Below are 14,014 nucleotides of genomic sequence, written 5' to 3'. Positions count from 1 at the left end.
AAATATCTCAGCATGTAGCAAAGCACGGCTCCTAATTAACAGACAGGCGAGAGGCGATTAAGAAAAAAAGCTGCAGCCCTTCTCAACGCCCCCCCCACACCCCTCCCTACCTTGCAGCCCCCCCCCCCATCCCGGTAATTATATTTGCAGGAGAGAATGATATTCTGGTCAGACACGACAGACAGAAAGAGCCCAGTCCCCAGTGAGGCAATTAATATTTCACACCTGCCAAAGCAAAGTGGCCGGGGAGGGGGAGGCGTTGGGAGGGCGACGGCATTGTCACAAGGCCAGAGCACGCAGAAGCCAAGTGGCGACAGGCCTTCTGTTGGGCTGCAGGAGTGGGCAGGCCAGGCTGGCATAGAGAACGGGGCTTTAGGGTGGGCGTGAAGTGGGGACAGGGGACCAGCAGGCAGAACAAAGAACGTGCGATTGTCCATACTCCTCTGTTATGTGCAACCCTGTTCCCCAACTGCCAGCGCACTTATTCACTCCATACATGTGGCCTCCACCCCCGGGGAGGGGGGGAGCAGCATGGAGAACCTGGAGGGGCAAGAAATACAGAATAAACAGACACAAAACATGCACTCCTGTTCCCCACCCCCACCATGTGGGGTCTTCCAGCATGTGAGTCATACACACTAGAGGCAATATTTATGGGCTGACCCTGCCTTCCGCAAACACACCCCCTCACCCCCTCTCTGGTGCCCCATGGGCGTGCACACACATATTTACATCGACTCACACTCACACTCCTGCTTTTATGCGCTCACACACACAGCTGTTTCCAAGTCAAACAATCAGCAAAGAGTTAGTGATTATTTTTTATGTTCAAGTCCCTGCCCCCTGAGAGCTATAGAGATGGAACTGCTGTCGATTTCACAAAGAGGGCAGCTAGCGCTACCAAGTCATGCTGGTACGTGACCCACGGGAGGAACTTCCCGGCTCCCCCGAGCACCCCCCCATTGGCAGGTGGCTCACCAGTTCCCGCACACCCCTTTTCTCCTTCACTGCCTATAAAAATCCTAAAAGGCATGTAACACCACCTCATAGTATATGTAAGAAGCCTGAAACTCCTGGAGGTTAGACATCTGACCCCAGCGACAAAGCGAACCAAGCCGAGACTGAAACTTGGAACCCTGTCTGACTCAAAACTCGTGCTGCTCACTCACAGTAGCCGAGAGGGGGGAACGACCCAGGGGACCCCCCATGGAGGAGCGCAAGAGCAACATGTGGCCTGCACTCCTGGTGGAATCTGAGGCGGCCTCAAAAAGGCAGGTGATGCTGACTATGCATCTGTGCTACAGGACAGGTGAATCCGGAGGACACGGGCTAAGTGAAGTAAGCCAGTCACGAACGGTCACATGCATCTGATTCTGCTCATACGAGGACCCTCGAGGAGTCAAGTTCATACAGACCGAACTTAAAAGGGTGGTTGCCAGGGACTGGTGGGGCAGGAGATGGGGAGTTAGTGTTTAATGAGTTGATGAGAAAGTTCTGGAGATGGATGGCGGTGATGGGCCCCCCACAGCGTGACTCTACTCCAGGCCACTGAAATGAACAGTTAAAAATGGTTGAGATGGTAACTCTTGTGGTATGTGTATTTTATGACAATTTTTAAAACAAACAAACAAAGAACCAAAACCAACTTACGTTGTTAACTGCCACCACCAGGAGACGGGGAAGGAAGAAGGATGACCACTGCAGGCTTGGTGGCCGAAGGGCGCTGGAGGAGTGAGATGTGAACGGGGCCCCAGGGAGGCAGATCGGCAGTGGCAGGAGGCAAAGTAGCAAATGAAACGCAGGGGAGCAGCTGGTACCCCTTTGGAGGAGGGACCGCTGGAAACCATTGCAATCCAGAGGAAACCGTTTTATTAGCGAAGAATCTGGAAGGAAGTCTGAACTGAGGCTGGATAGATGCCATTCAGCTTTCCTCCAGAGTAAAGATTTTAGGATTCCCAAGGACAGCAAAGCCCCTTTGGAAGACAGAAGTGAGGAGATGAGTCTGACTGAAGGGGGGCTCCTGAGGGGGCGAGAGGCCACTAAGGCAAGATGGGAACCCATGTGCAGGGAGCCACAGCCGGGCTCCGAAGGCTGATCTCCACAGGCAATGGGGAGCCCTTCTAGGGCTCAGCCGGGAGCAGCAGGCGATCCTGGGACTCGAGGCGGCTGCTCCGACAAAGGCCGAGGTGAAGACGCCCGGGAACAGAGTAAGAACGAGACCAGGAAGGAGAGCGCGGCCTCACGCTGTCAGCAGCGAATGCTCTTGCGGAACACCCTGGATGAGAGAAGGAAGAGGGTGACCAAAGGTGACCGTAAGACTTTATTGTTGAGAAAGGAGGATGTTTTCAACACCTCAAGCACAGTAAACAGCCCATGTGATGAAGAACCCCAATGAGGGACGGGGGCTTCATTCTGGCCTGCACAGCAGTCCTAGGTCCCCAACCAGGAAAGATGGTCACCATCCCTTATGCTGGTGACACTTGTTGATTCTGCTTCCAGGACACGTCCCCCTCCCATTGGCTTCTCTCCCACCCCATTGCCACTGCCCCTGTCCCAGCCTTGGCCTCCTGCTTTTCTGTGGTTTTGCTGAGTGGTAGATGCGCACATCATCAACCCCATCTACCCACCAGGAAGCCAGGTTCCAAGAGGCAGAGTTATTTGTTTAAGGATCGTGTACCTAACACTGAGGGATCCTATTCGAAACCCTGAGCCCCCAACTCAAAATCAAGGCAACTGTCAAGTGCAGGGACTTATGAGAACGTTTGACGTCACTGCCCTCCCGCAGGAGTTCACGATCCATCTAGGCTGGTCAGTAAGGCATGGAGGCAGAATGGATGATGGGCGTCTGACTCAAGTAAGGAAGACAAGTGGCAGGGGGCGGGGGGGGGGGGCGGCAGTCACAGGCTTTAGCGACCGACGCACATGGCTGTGTTCTCACTGGGGCCCCTTCCTGTGGGGACAGCATGAGGTCATGGCACATTCCTTAATGAGACTCAGTATCTTCATCTGTAAAATGGCCATCATTTTTCCTTTGTCTACTGCTTCCATCTGTTCATTTCTTCAAAGTAAATGTCTTACAGATAGTATGATCAGACATTATGCTGGGCTCTGGAGATGGTGTTGAATGCAACGGGCAAGTTCTGTCCTCAAGGAGCTTCAGTCCTAGTGCATGGGGTCTGGGAAGGGGTAAAAAGAGGCCGTGCCGTAGTCCAGGCAGGAGACAAGGCTTGGATCAGGGCAGAGGTGTGCAGATGAAAAGAGGAAAACAGAGGAAGGTGATGTACTAGAGGGAAAATCGACATGCTTGACCAGATCACTGCGACGATGCTAGGTCCAGAAAAAGGGGACTGGGGATCGGGGGAGGACTCCTATGATAAGAATTAGAGACACCACACATGAGATACTCAGCAGTCCTGCTGCTCAAAGATGGGAGTTTTACCTATGATGAGCACTGAGGGAACTGGAAATGAATCAGAGACTGCAGAGGAAGTTTCTGCAGAGGAAGACTGGAGAGATGGAGAAAGAATTCTGAAGGAGGTGAATTTGGGGGCAAGTTTAAAGCAGAGGAGGGAAGCTGCTTGATGTGGGGGTGGAGGAGGAGGGTGTCAGGGATTTCTGGTGGGAGACAGAATGGAATGGACCAAACTCAGGGTGGGAGGTGAGAAGAATGAGCCATGAGACTTAGGAATCAGTTAGGGCTGCATACGTGAGGCTTCTGCTTCATCTACAAGATGTACGTAGCACTTTAAAATAAAACAGAACCAAACCCAGATCCTCCCAATGAATTCCTGACCCATCTTCAGATCTGTGAGCTTAGACGGGGAGACGTTTCCCTTCATTTGCACACTTACCCCTGCTCTGCAACTAACGGAAGGAACAACAGACCCTAAAAGGCCCCCAAACTGGCTGTGGGGTGAGGGACCAGGCAGGCAGGTAGGCAGGGACAGGGACCCCTGCCGGAGCCCAGAGTCAGGGCAGCAAACCTGCAGCCGCTTGTCTCCTGGGGTGTCTTCTAGAAGGATAGCCCATTCCATGGCCCTCTAGGTCTTTCTCTTTAGCAACTGCTGCCCATGCAGCCTCTGCTGCATTTTCCAGTCCCTACTCTCCAAAGGCTGCACTTTCTGACCTGGAAAAGCTACTTGAGCTTCAAACTAAAGTTGATCAATCCCTAGCACACACTCTCCCCAGCCCAGACAGCCCCCACAGCCCTAGATGCTGCCCTTTGTGTGGGCAGCAGAGGCCCAGACCTCCTGGACAGTGTCGGGAGTGGCTGGAAGCAGCTCCTCCCACAGGTGGGGATCCCTTCCCAGGCCTTGTTACCACCTCTTCCTGACTCTGTAGCTCAGTGCATCTCAAAGGATGGTCCACAGATCCCTGCGGTTCCCTGAGACCCTATCAGGGGCCAAGGAGGTAAAAATATTTTTAACTATTTAGACATCATTTGTCATCTTCATGGAGTTGACATCTGTCCAGTAGTGGGAAGGCAGTGGTGGGAAGTCAGCAAAACTGCTGACACCTGCGTGAGCCAAAATACTAGCATCAAATTGAACAAAAAGTTATTTTATTTCTTCCTCACCACACGCTTATATTAAAAAGAAAAAGCCACTTATACTTATGAATGTTCCTTATGAAGCAGTAGAAATCATTAATTTTATTAAATCTCCACCCTTGAGTATCTTTTTAACATTCTGCGTGACTAGCTGAGACATACACACAAAACATTTCTGCTGCATTTTGAAACCCAATTCTCATATTAAATAAAAAGCATTTGTGGGATGGAATGGTGAACTGAACCAGTTACTCCTGATACGGAGCACCATTTTTATTTGAAAGAACAACTGACGAGCTATAGTAACTCAGACTGGTGTTTTGGTAGAAATTCTCTCAAAAACGAACAAAATGATACACTATATATAGAAAACCCAAAAGACTCCTCCAACAAAGAGCTAGAACTGATAAATGAAATCAGTAAAGTTGCAGGATACAAAATCAATGCACAGAAATCTGTTGCTTCTCTATACACTAATAATGAAGCAGCAGAGAGAGAAATGAAGAGAACAATCCCAGGGGCACCTGGGTGACTCAGTGGGTTAAGCCTCTGCCTTCGGCTCAGGTCATGATCTCAGGGTCCTGGGATCGAGCCCTGCATCAGGCTCTCTGCTAAGTGGGGAGCCTGCTTCCCCCTCTCTCTGTGCCTGCCTCGCTGCCTACCTGTGATCTCTCTCTCTCTCTGTGTCAAATAAATCTTTTTTAAAAAAAGAGAGAGAGAAAGAGAACAATCCCATTTACAATTGCACCAAATCCTAACCAAGGAGGTGAAAGACCTGCACTCTGAAAACTATAAAACACTGATGAAAGAAATTGAAGATGATATAAAAAGAAAATAAAAGACATTCCATGCTCATCGATTAGAAGAACGAATATTGTAAAAATGTCTCTACTACACAAGGCAATCAAAAAGCCACCAGCATTTTTCACAGACCTAGAACAAACAATCCTAAAAACCGTATGGACCCACAAAAGACCCAAAAAGACAAAGTAATCTTGAAAAAGAAGAGCCAGTTGGAAGCATTACAATTCCCGTGAATTACAAGTGATATTATCAAGTTGTAGTAATCAAAACAGTATGCTACTGGCACAAAAATAGACCTAGATTAATAGAACAGAATAGAAAACCCAGAAACCAATGCACAATCATATGGCCAATTAATCTGTGACAAAGCAGGAAAGAATATCCAATGACTGTCTCTTCAGACAGTCTCTTCAACAAATCATGTTGGGAAAACTGGACAGCCACTGAAGGAATGAAACTGACCACTATCCTACATCATACACAAAAATAAATTCAAAATGGGAGACCTGAAAACATGCAAACCCTAGAAAAGAGCACAAGCAGTCCTTTTTCTGACATCAGCCATAGCAACATTTTTCTAGATAGGTCTCCTGAGGCAAGGGAAGCAAAAGCAAAAATAAACTAATGGGGGGGGGGAGGAGTCAAGATGGCAGAGAAGTAGCAGGCTGAGAGACATCAGGTAGCAGGAGATCAGCTAGATAGCTTATCTAACTATTGCGAACACCTACAAATCCAACGGGAAACTGAAGAGAAGAAGAGCAACAATTCTAGAAACAGAAAACTGATCACTTTCTGAAAGGTAGGACCTGCGGAGAAGTGAATCCAAAGTGACGGGAAGATAGACCACACTCAGCTCGGGGTTACCTTGAAACCGGTTGCGGGCTGGGTGAGCTCAGAGCGAGGCCAGAGGCCAAGGAGACAGGAGTAATGGGCGCTTTTCTCCAAGTGCTACCAATTGAGCGCTTTCCTCCAAGCGCCACCAAAGGCCAGGGAGACGGGGGCATTTGGGCGCTTTTCTCTGAGGGCACACTGAGGAGTGGGACCCCGAGCTCCCGGATCCTCTGGGCCGGAGATTGGGAGGCCACCATCTTCGTTCCCGTCCTCTGGAACTCTATGGAAAGTGCTCAGGGAACAAAAGCTCCCGAAAGCACACCCGAGAGGATTACTTAGCCCAGCCCCTGGTAAGGGTGGTGCAATTCCTCATGGGGCAAAGACACTTGAGAATCACTACAACAGACCCCTCCCCCAAGAAGATCAACAAGAAATCCAGCCAAGACCAACTTTACTCACCAAGGAGAACAGCGGAATTCCAGAGGAGGAGAAAGCAAATCCTCTCTGGACAAAATGACAAGGCGAAAAAACTCACCACAAAAAAAAGAACAAAAGGCAGTACCAAAGGCCGGGGACCTAATGAATACAGACATTGGTAATATGACAGATCTAGAGTTCAGAATGACGATTCTCAAGGTTCTAGCAGGACTCGAAAAAGGCATAGAAGATACTAGAGAAACCCTCTCCAGAGAGATAAAAGCCCTTTCTGGAGAAATAAAAAAACTAAAATCTAACCAAGTTGAAATCAAAAAAGCTATTAATGAGGTGCAATCAAAAATGGAAGCTCTTACTGCTAGGATAAATGAGGCAGAAGAAAGAATTAGTGACATAGAAGACCAAATGACAGAGAATAAAGAAGCTGAGCAAAAGAGAGATAAACAAATACTGGATCACGAGGAGAGAATTAGAGAGATAAGTGACACCATAAAATGACACAACATTACAATAATTGGGATTCCAGAGGAAGAAGAAAAAGAGAGGGGAGCAGAAGGTATATTGGAGAGAATTATTGTAGAGAATTTCCCTAATATGGCAAAGGGAACAAACATCAAAATCCAGGAGATGCTAAGAACGCCCCTCAAAATCAATAAAAATAGGTCCACACCTCATCACCTGATAGTAAAATTTACAAGTCTTAGCGACAAAGAGAAAATCCTGAAAGCAGCCTGGGAAAAGAAGTCTGTAACATACAAGGGTAAAAACATTAGATTGGCAGTGGACCTATCCACAGAGACCTGGCAGGCCAGAAAGAACTGGCATGATATATTCAGAGCACTTAACGAGAAAATTATGCAGCCAAGAATACTATATCCAGCTAGACTATCATTGAAAATAGAAGGAGAGATAAAAAGCTTCCAGGACAAACAAAAACTGAAAGAATTTGCAAACACCAAACCAGCTCTATAAGAAATATTGAAAGGGGTCCTCTAAGCAAAGAGAGACCCTAAAAGTAGCAGATCAAAAAGAAACAAAGACAATATACAGTAACAGTCACCTTACAGGCAATACAATGGCACTAAATTCATCTCTCTCAATAGTTACCCTGAATGTTAATGGGCTAAATGCCCCAATCAAAAGACACAGGGTATCAGAATGGATAAAAAAACAAAACCCATCAATATGCTGCCTATAAGAAACTCATTTTAGACCCGAAGACACCTCCAGATTTAAAGTGAGGGGGTGGAAAACAATGTACCATGCTAATGGACATCGGAAGAAAGCTGGGGTGGCAATCCTTTTATCAGATCAATTAGACTTCAAGCCAAAGAGTATAATAAGAGATGAGGAAAGACACTATATCATACTCAAGGGGTCTTGTCCAACAAGAAGACCTAACAGTTTTAAATATCTATGCCCCTAACATGGGAGCAGCTAACTATATAAACCAATTAATAACAAAATCAAAGAAATACATCGACAATAATACAATAATAGTAGGGGACTTTAACACTCCCCACATTGAAATGGACAGATCATCTAAGCAAAAGATCAATAAGGAAATAAAGGCCTTAAATGACACACTGGACCAGATGGACATCACAGATATATTCAGAACATTCCATCCCAAAGCAACAGAATATACATTCTTCTCTAGTGCACATGGAACATTCTCCAGAATAGACCACATCCTGGGTCATAAATCAGGTCTCAACCAGTACCAAAAGACTGGGATCATTCCCTGCGTATTTTCAGATCACAATGCTCTGAAGCTAGAACTCAATCACAAGAGGAAATTTGTAAAGAACCCAAATACATGGAGACTAAACAGCATCCTTCTAAAAAATGAATGGGTCAACCAGGAAATTAAAGAAGAATGGAAAAAATTCATGGAAACAAATGATAATGAAAACACAATGGTTCAAAATCTGTTGGACACAACAAAGGCAGTCCTGAGAGGAAAATATATAGCTGTTACAAGCCTTTCTCAAGAAAATAAGAGAGGTCTCAAATACACAACCTAACCCTACACCTAAAGGAACTGGAGAAAGAACAACAAAGAAAGCCTAAACCCAGCAGGAGAAGAGAAATCATAAAGATCAGAGCAGAAATCAATGAAATAGAAACTAAAAAAACAATAGAACAAACAATTCTTTCTTTGAAAGAATTAATAAGATTGATAAACCCCTGGCCAGACTTATCAAAAAGAAAGGAGAAAGGACCCAAATAAATAAAATCATGAATGAAAGAGGAGAGATCACAACCAACATCAAGGAAATACAAACAATTATAAGAACATACTATGATCAACTCTATGCCAACAAATTTGACAATCTGGAAGAAATGGATACATTTCTAGAGACATATAAACTACCACAGCTGAACCAGGAAGAGGTAGAAAACCTGAACAGACCCATAACCAGTAAGGAGATTGAAACAGTCATTAAAAATCTCCAAACAAACAAAAGTCCAGGGCCAGATGGCTTCCAAGGGAATTCTACAAAACATTTAAAGAATAATTAGTTCCTATTCTCCTGAAACAGTTCCAAAAAATAGAAATGGAAGGAAAACTTCCAAACTCATTTTATGAGGCCAGCATCACCTTGATCCCCAAACCAGATAAGGATCCCAACAAAATTACAGACCAATATCCTTGATGAACACAGATGCAAACATTCTCACCAAAATACTGACCAATAGGATCCAACAGTACATTAAAAGGATTATTCACCACGACCAAGTGGGAATTATTCCAGGGCTGCAAGGTTGGTTCAACATCCACAAATCAATCAATGTGATACAATACATTAATAAAAGAAAGAATAAGAACCATATGATACTCTCAATAGATGCTGAAAAAGCATTTGACAAAGTGCAGCATCCCTTCCTGATTAAAACTCTTCAAAGTGTAGGGATGGAGGGCACATACCTCAATATTATCAAAGCCATATATGAAAAACCCACTGCAAATATTCTCAATGGAGAAAAACTGGAAGCTTTTCTGCTAAGGTCAGGAACATGGCAAGGATGTCCGTTATCACCACTGCTGTTCAACATAATACTAGAAGTCCTAGCCTCAGCAATCAGAGAACAAAAAGAAATTAAAGGCATCCAAATCGGCAAAGAAGAAGTCAAACTATCACTCTTTGCAGATGATATGATACTATATGTGGAAAACCCAAAAGGCTCCACTCCAAAACTGCTAGAACTTGTACAGGAATCCAGTAAAGTGTCAGGATATAAAGTCAATGCACAGAAATGAGTTGCATTTCTTTACACCAACAAGACAAAAGAAAGAGAAATTAAGGAGTCAGTCCCATTTACAATTGCACCCCAAACCATACGATACCTAGGAATAAACCTAACCAAAGAGGCAAAGAATCTATACTCAGAAAACTATAAAGTACTCATGAAAGAAATTGAGGAAGACACAAAGAAATGGAAAAATGTTCCATGCTCATGGATTGGAAGAACAAATATTGTGAAAATGTCTATTCTACCTAAACCAATCTACACATTTAATGCAATCCCTATCAAAATCCCATCCATTTTTTTTCAAAGAAATAGAACAAACGATCCTAAAATTTACATGGAACCAGAAAAGACCTCGAATAGCCAAAGGAATATTGAAAAAGAAAGCCAAAGTTGGTGGCATCACAATTCCAGACTTCAAGCTCTATTACAAAGCTGTCATCATCAAGACAGTATGGTACTGGCACAAAAACAGACACATAGATCAATGGAACAGAATAGAGAGCCCAGAAATAGACCCTCAACTCTATGGTCAACTAATCTTCGACAAAGCAGGAAGGAATGTCCAATGGAAAAAAGACAGCCTCTTCAACAAATGGTGGTGGGAAAATTGGACAGCCACATGCAGAAAAATGAAATTGGACCATTTCCTTACACCACACATGAAAATAGACTCAAAATAGATGAAGGACCTCAATGTGAGAAAGGAATCCATCCAAATTCTTGAGGAGAACACAGGTAGCAACCTCTTCGACCTCAGCTGCATCGACATCTTCCTAGGAACATCGCCAAAGACACCAGAAGCAAGGGCAAAAATGAACTATTGGGATTTCATCAAGATCAAAAGTTTTTGCACAGCAAAGGAAACAGTTAACAAAACCAAAAGACAACAGACAGAATGGGAGAAGATATTTGCAAACGACATATCAGATAAAGGGCTAGTATCCAAAATCTATAAAGAGCTTAGCAAACTCAACACCCAAAGAACAAATAATCCAATCAAGAAATAGGCAGAGAACATGAACAGACATATCTGCAAAGAAGACATCCAGATGGCCAACAGACACATGAAAAAAATGCTCCACACCACTTGGCATCAGGGAAATACAAATCAAAACCACAATGAGATACCACCTCACACCTGTCAGAATGGCTAAAATTAACAAGTCAAGAAATGACAGATGCTGGCAAGGATGCAGAGAGAGGGGAACCCTCCTACACTGTTGGTGGGAATGCAAGCTGGTGCAACCACTCTGGAAAACAGTGTGGAGGTTCCTCAAAAAACTGAAAATAGAGCTACTCTATGACCCAGCAATTGCACTACTGGATATATATCCTAAAGATACAAACGTGGAGCTCTGAAGGGTCACATGCACCCTAATGTTTATAGCAGCAATGTCCACAATAGCCAAACTATGGAAAGAACCTAAATGTCCATCAACCAATGAATGGATAAAGAAGATGTGGTATATATACAGAATGGAATACCATGCAGCCATCAAAAGAAATGAAATCTTGCCATTTGCAAGGACGTGGATGGAACTAGAGGGTATTATGCTTAGCGAAATAAGTCAATCAGAGAAAGACAACTATCATATGATCTCCCTGATATGAGGAAGTGGAGATGCAATGTGGGGGGGTTGAGGAGTAGGAAAAAAAAAATGAAAGAGGGTGGCATTGGGAGAGAGACAAACCATAAAAGATTCAATCTCAAAAAACAGACTGAGGGTTGCTGAGGGGAGGGGGGACGGGAGAGGGTGGTGGGGATATGGACATTGGGGAGGGTATGTGCTACGATGAGTGCTGTGAAATGTCTAAACCTGGCGATTCACAGACCTGTACCCCTGGGGATAAAAATGCATTATATGTTTATAAAAAAAAATAAATTAAAAAAATAAATAAACTAATGGGACTATATCAAAATAATAATCTTCTTCCCAACAAAAGGAAACAATCCACAAAACTAAAATACAACCCGTGGAATGGGAGAAGATATTTGCAACTGACATATCAGATAAAGGGTTAGTATCTAAAATATATAAAAACTTATACAACTCAACACCCCAAAACCCCCAAAACAAATAATCCAATTAAAAAATGGGCAGAAGACATGAACAGACATTTCTCCAAAGAAAGACATACAGATGGCAAACGGGCACATGAAAAGATGCTTGTGATCACCAATCATCAGGGAAATGGGAATCAAAACTGCAGTGAGATATCACCTCCCATCTGTCAGAATGGCTAAAATCAAATTCGTAAGAAACATCAGGTGCTGGTGGGGATGAGGAGAAGAAGGGCTCCTTGTGCACTGCTTGCGGGAATGCAAACTGGCACAGCTACTGCAGGAAACAGTATGGAAGTCCCTCAAAGAGTTAAAAATAGAACTCCCATGGCATCCAGCAGTTGCACTATTGGGTACTTACCCAAACAATATAGAAACACCAATTCAAAGGGATACATGCACCCTTATGTTCAAAGCAGCGATATTTATAATAGCCAAGATATAGAGGCATCCAGGTACCCATCAACTGATGAACGGATAGAGAAGAGGTGGTGTATATACGCAATGGACTATTACTCAGCCGTAGAAGAGAATGAAATCTTGTCATTTGCAATGACATGGGTGGAGCTAGAGTATTGTGCTAAGTGAAATAATCAGTCAGAGAAAGACAAATACCATGTGATTTCACTCATACGTGCAATTTAAACAACAAAACAAATCATCATAAGGGAGAAAAAGAGAGGCAAACCAAGAGACTGACTCAGAACTACAGAGAACAAACTGTTCACCGGAGAAGAGGTCAGCGGGGGAGGGGGGGCACGGAACAGGTGATGGGGATTAAGGAGGGTACTCGTGATGAGTGCTGGGTGACATCTGGACGTGCTGAATTGCACTGTGTTGCACATCTGAAACCAATATAATGCTCTATGTTAGCTAACTGGAATTAAAATAAAAACTTTAAAAAATTAAAACTATTGGTTTAATTAGAACAAACAAAAGAGAAAATGAACAAAATGAGCCCATCACTTAAAACAATTGACAAATTTGTGGCCAATGATAAAATTTGACTTTCATGTGAAAATTAGAATTTTGGAAAATGTGGACTCATCACCACAAACTTACCAGTTTCCCAATATTTAAAATCTTTCCCGATGAGGTCACTGGTGATAATAACAAATCTGATGTGGTTTTGAAGACCCTGTATAATGAAATGTGTCAACATTTGGAAAATCCACATAACTCAATGAAATAATATTTTCCAAACATCCAATGCATGGTTCTACAAGATCATGCATGGGTAAAAAGACCGTTGGAAGGAGAGTCACCCATGTAGTTTATACAATACCTAGAATTGAGTATAAAAGTTTCATTGATATGGTTTCAAATTCTTCGCTGCAAATAACCTTTAAGAAATTATTATTGATTGAGTTTTAGTATAGTATCAAAGATGAATAGTCACAATTCTTAAAAAAAAACTATTAGAAACTCCTACCTATATACACAATGGGTTATTACTCAGCCATCAGAAAAATGAAATCTTGCCATTTGCAAAGATGTGGATGGAACTAGAGAGTATTATGATGAGTGAAACAACTCAATCAGAGAAAGACAATTATTGTATGACTTCACTCATATGTGGAATTTAAGAAACAAAGCAGAGGATCATAGGGGAAAAGAGGGAAAAATAAAATAAGGTGAAATCTGAGAGGGAGACAAACCATAGAGACTCTTTACTCTAGGAAACAAATTGAGGGTCGCTGGAGGGTAGCTGGGGGAAGAATTGGGGTAACTGGGTGATGTGCATTAAGGAGGGCCCATGATGTGATGAGCACTGGGTGTTACACGCAACCGATAAAAATTACTGAACTCTCCCTCTGACACTAATGAGACACTATGTATTAATTAATTTAATATAAAAAAAATCCTACCTATTCTGACCACGCATTTGGAAGGTAGACTTCCTTCACATATTTCAACCAGAACGATATATCCCAACAGACTGACTGCAAACGCAGATGGGATCCAGTCAGACATTAAAGAGAGCTACAAAAAAGGAAAACAATACCACTCTTCTCACAGTTTTTGTTTTTGTTTTTTTAATCTTATTTTGGAAAATAGTTTTTATAAAAATACGT

The 14,014-nt window shown here is 43.5% G+C and overlaps 1 long non-coding RNA gene across 1 annotated transcript; it reads right to left on the bottom strand.

Moving 5' to 3' along the window:
* Positions 1–142: 142 nt before the first annotated feature.
* On the bottom strand, positions 143–6,505 carry LOC309849686. The gene is made up of 3 exons (XR_014303838.1): positions 6,218–6,505; positions 1,651–2,275; positions 143–540 (listed from the first exon to the last, which is right to left on the bottom strand). It is a non-coding gene; the product is annotated as an uncharacterized lncRNA (long non-coding RNA).
* Between the last annotated feature and the right edge of the window lie 7,509 nt (positions 6,506–14,014).

The sequence above is a fragment of the Mustela nivalis genome, assembly GCF_964662115.1.
Source record: "Mustela nivalis genome assembly, chromosome: 16".
In the NCBI taxonomy this organism is placed as follows: Eukaryota; Metazoa; Chordata; class Mammalia; order Carnivora; family Mustelidae; genus Mustela; species Mustela nivalis.
This window is presented reverse-complemented; position numbering and strand designations above follow the sequence as displayed.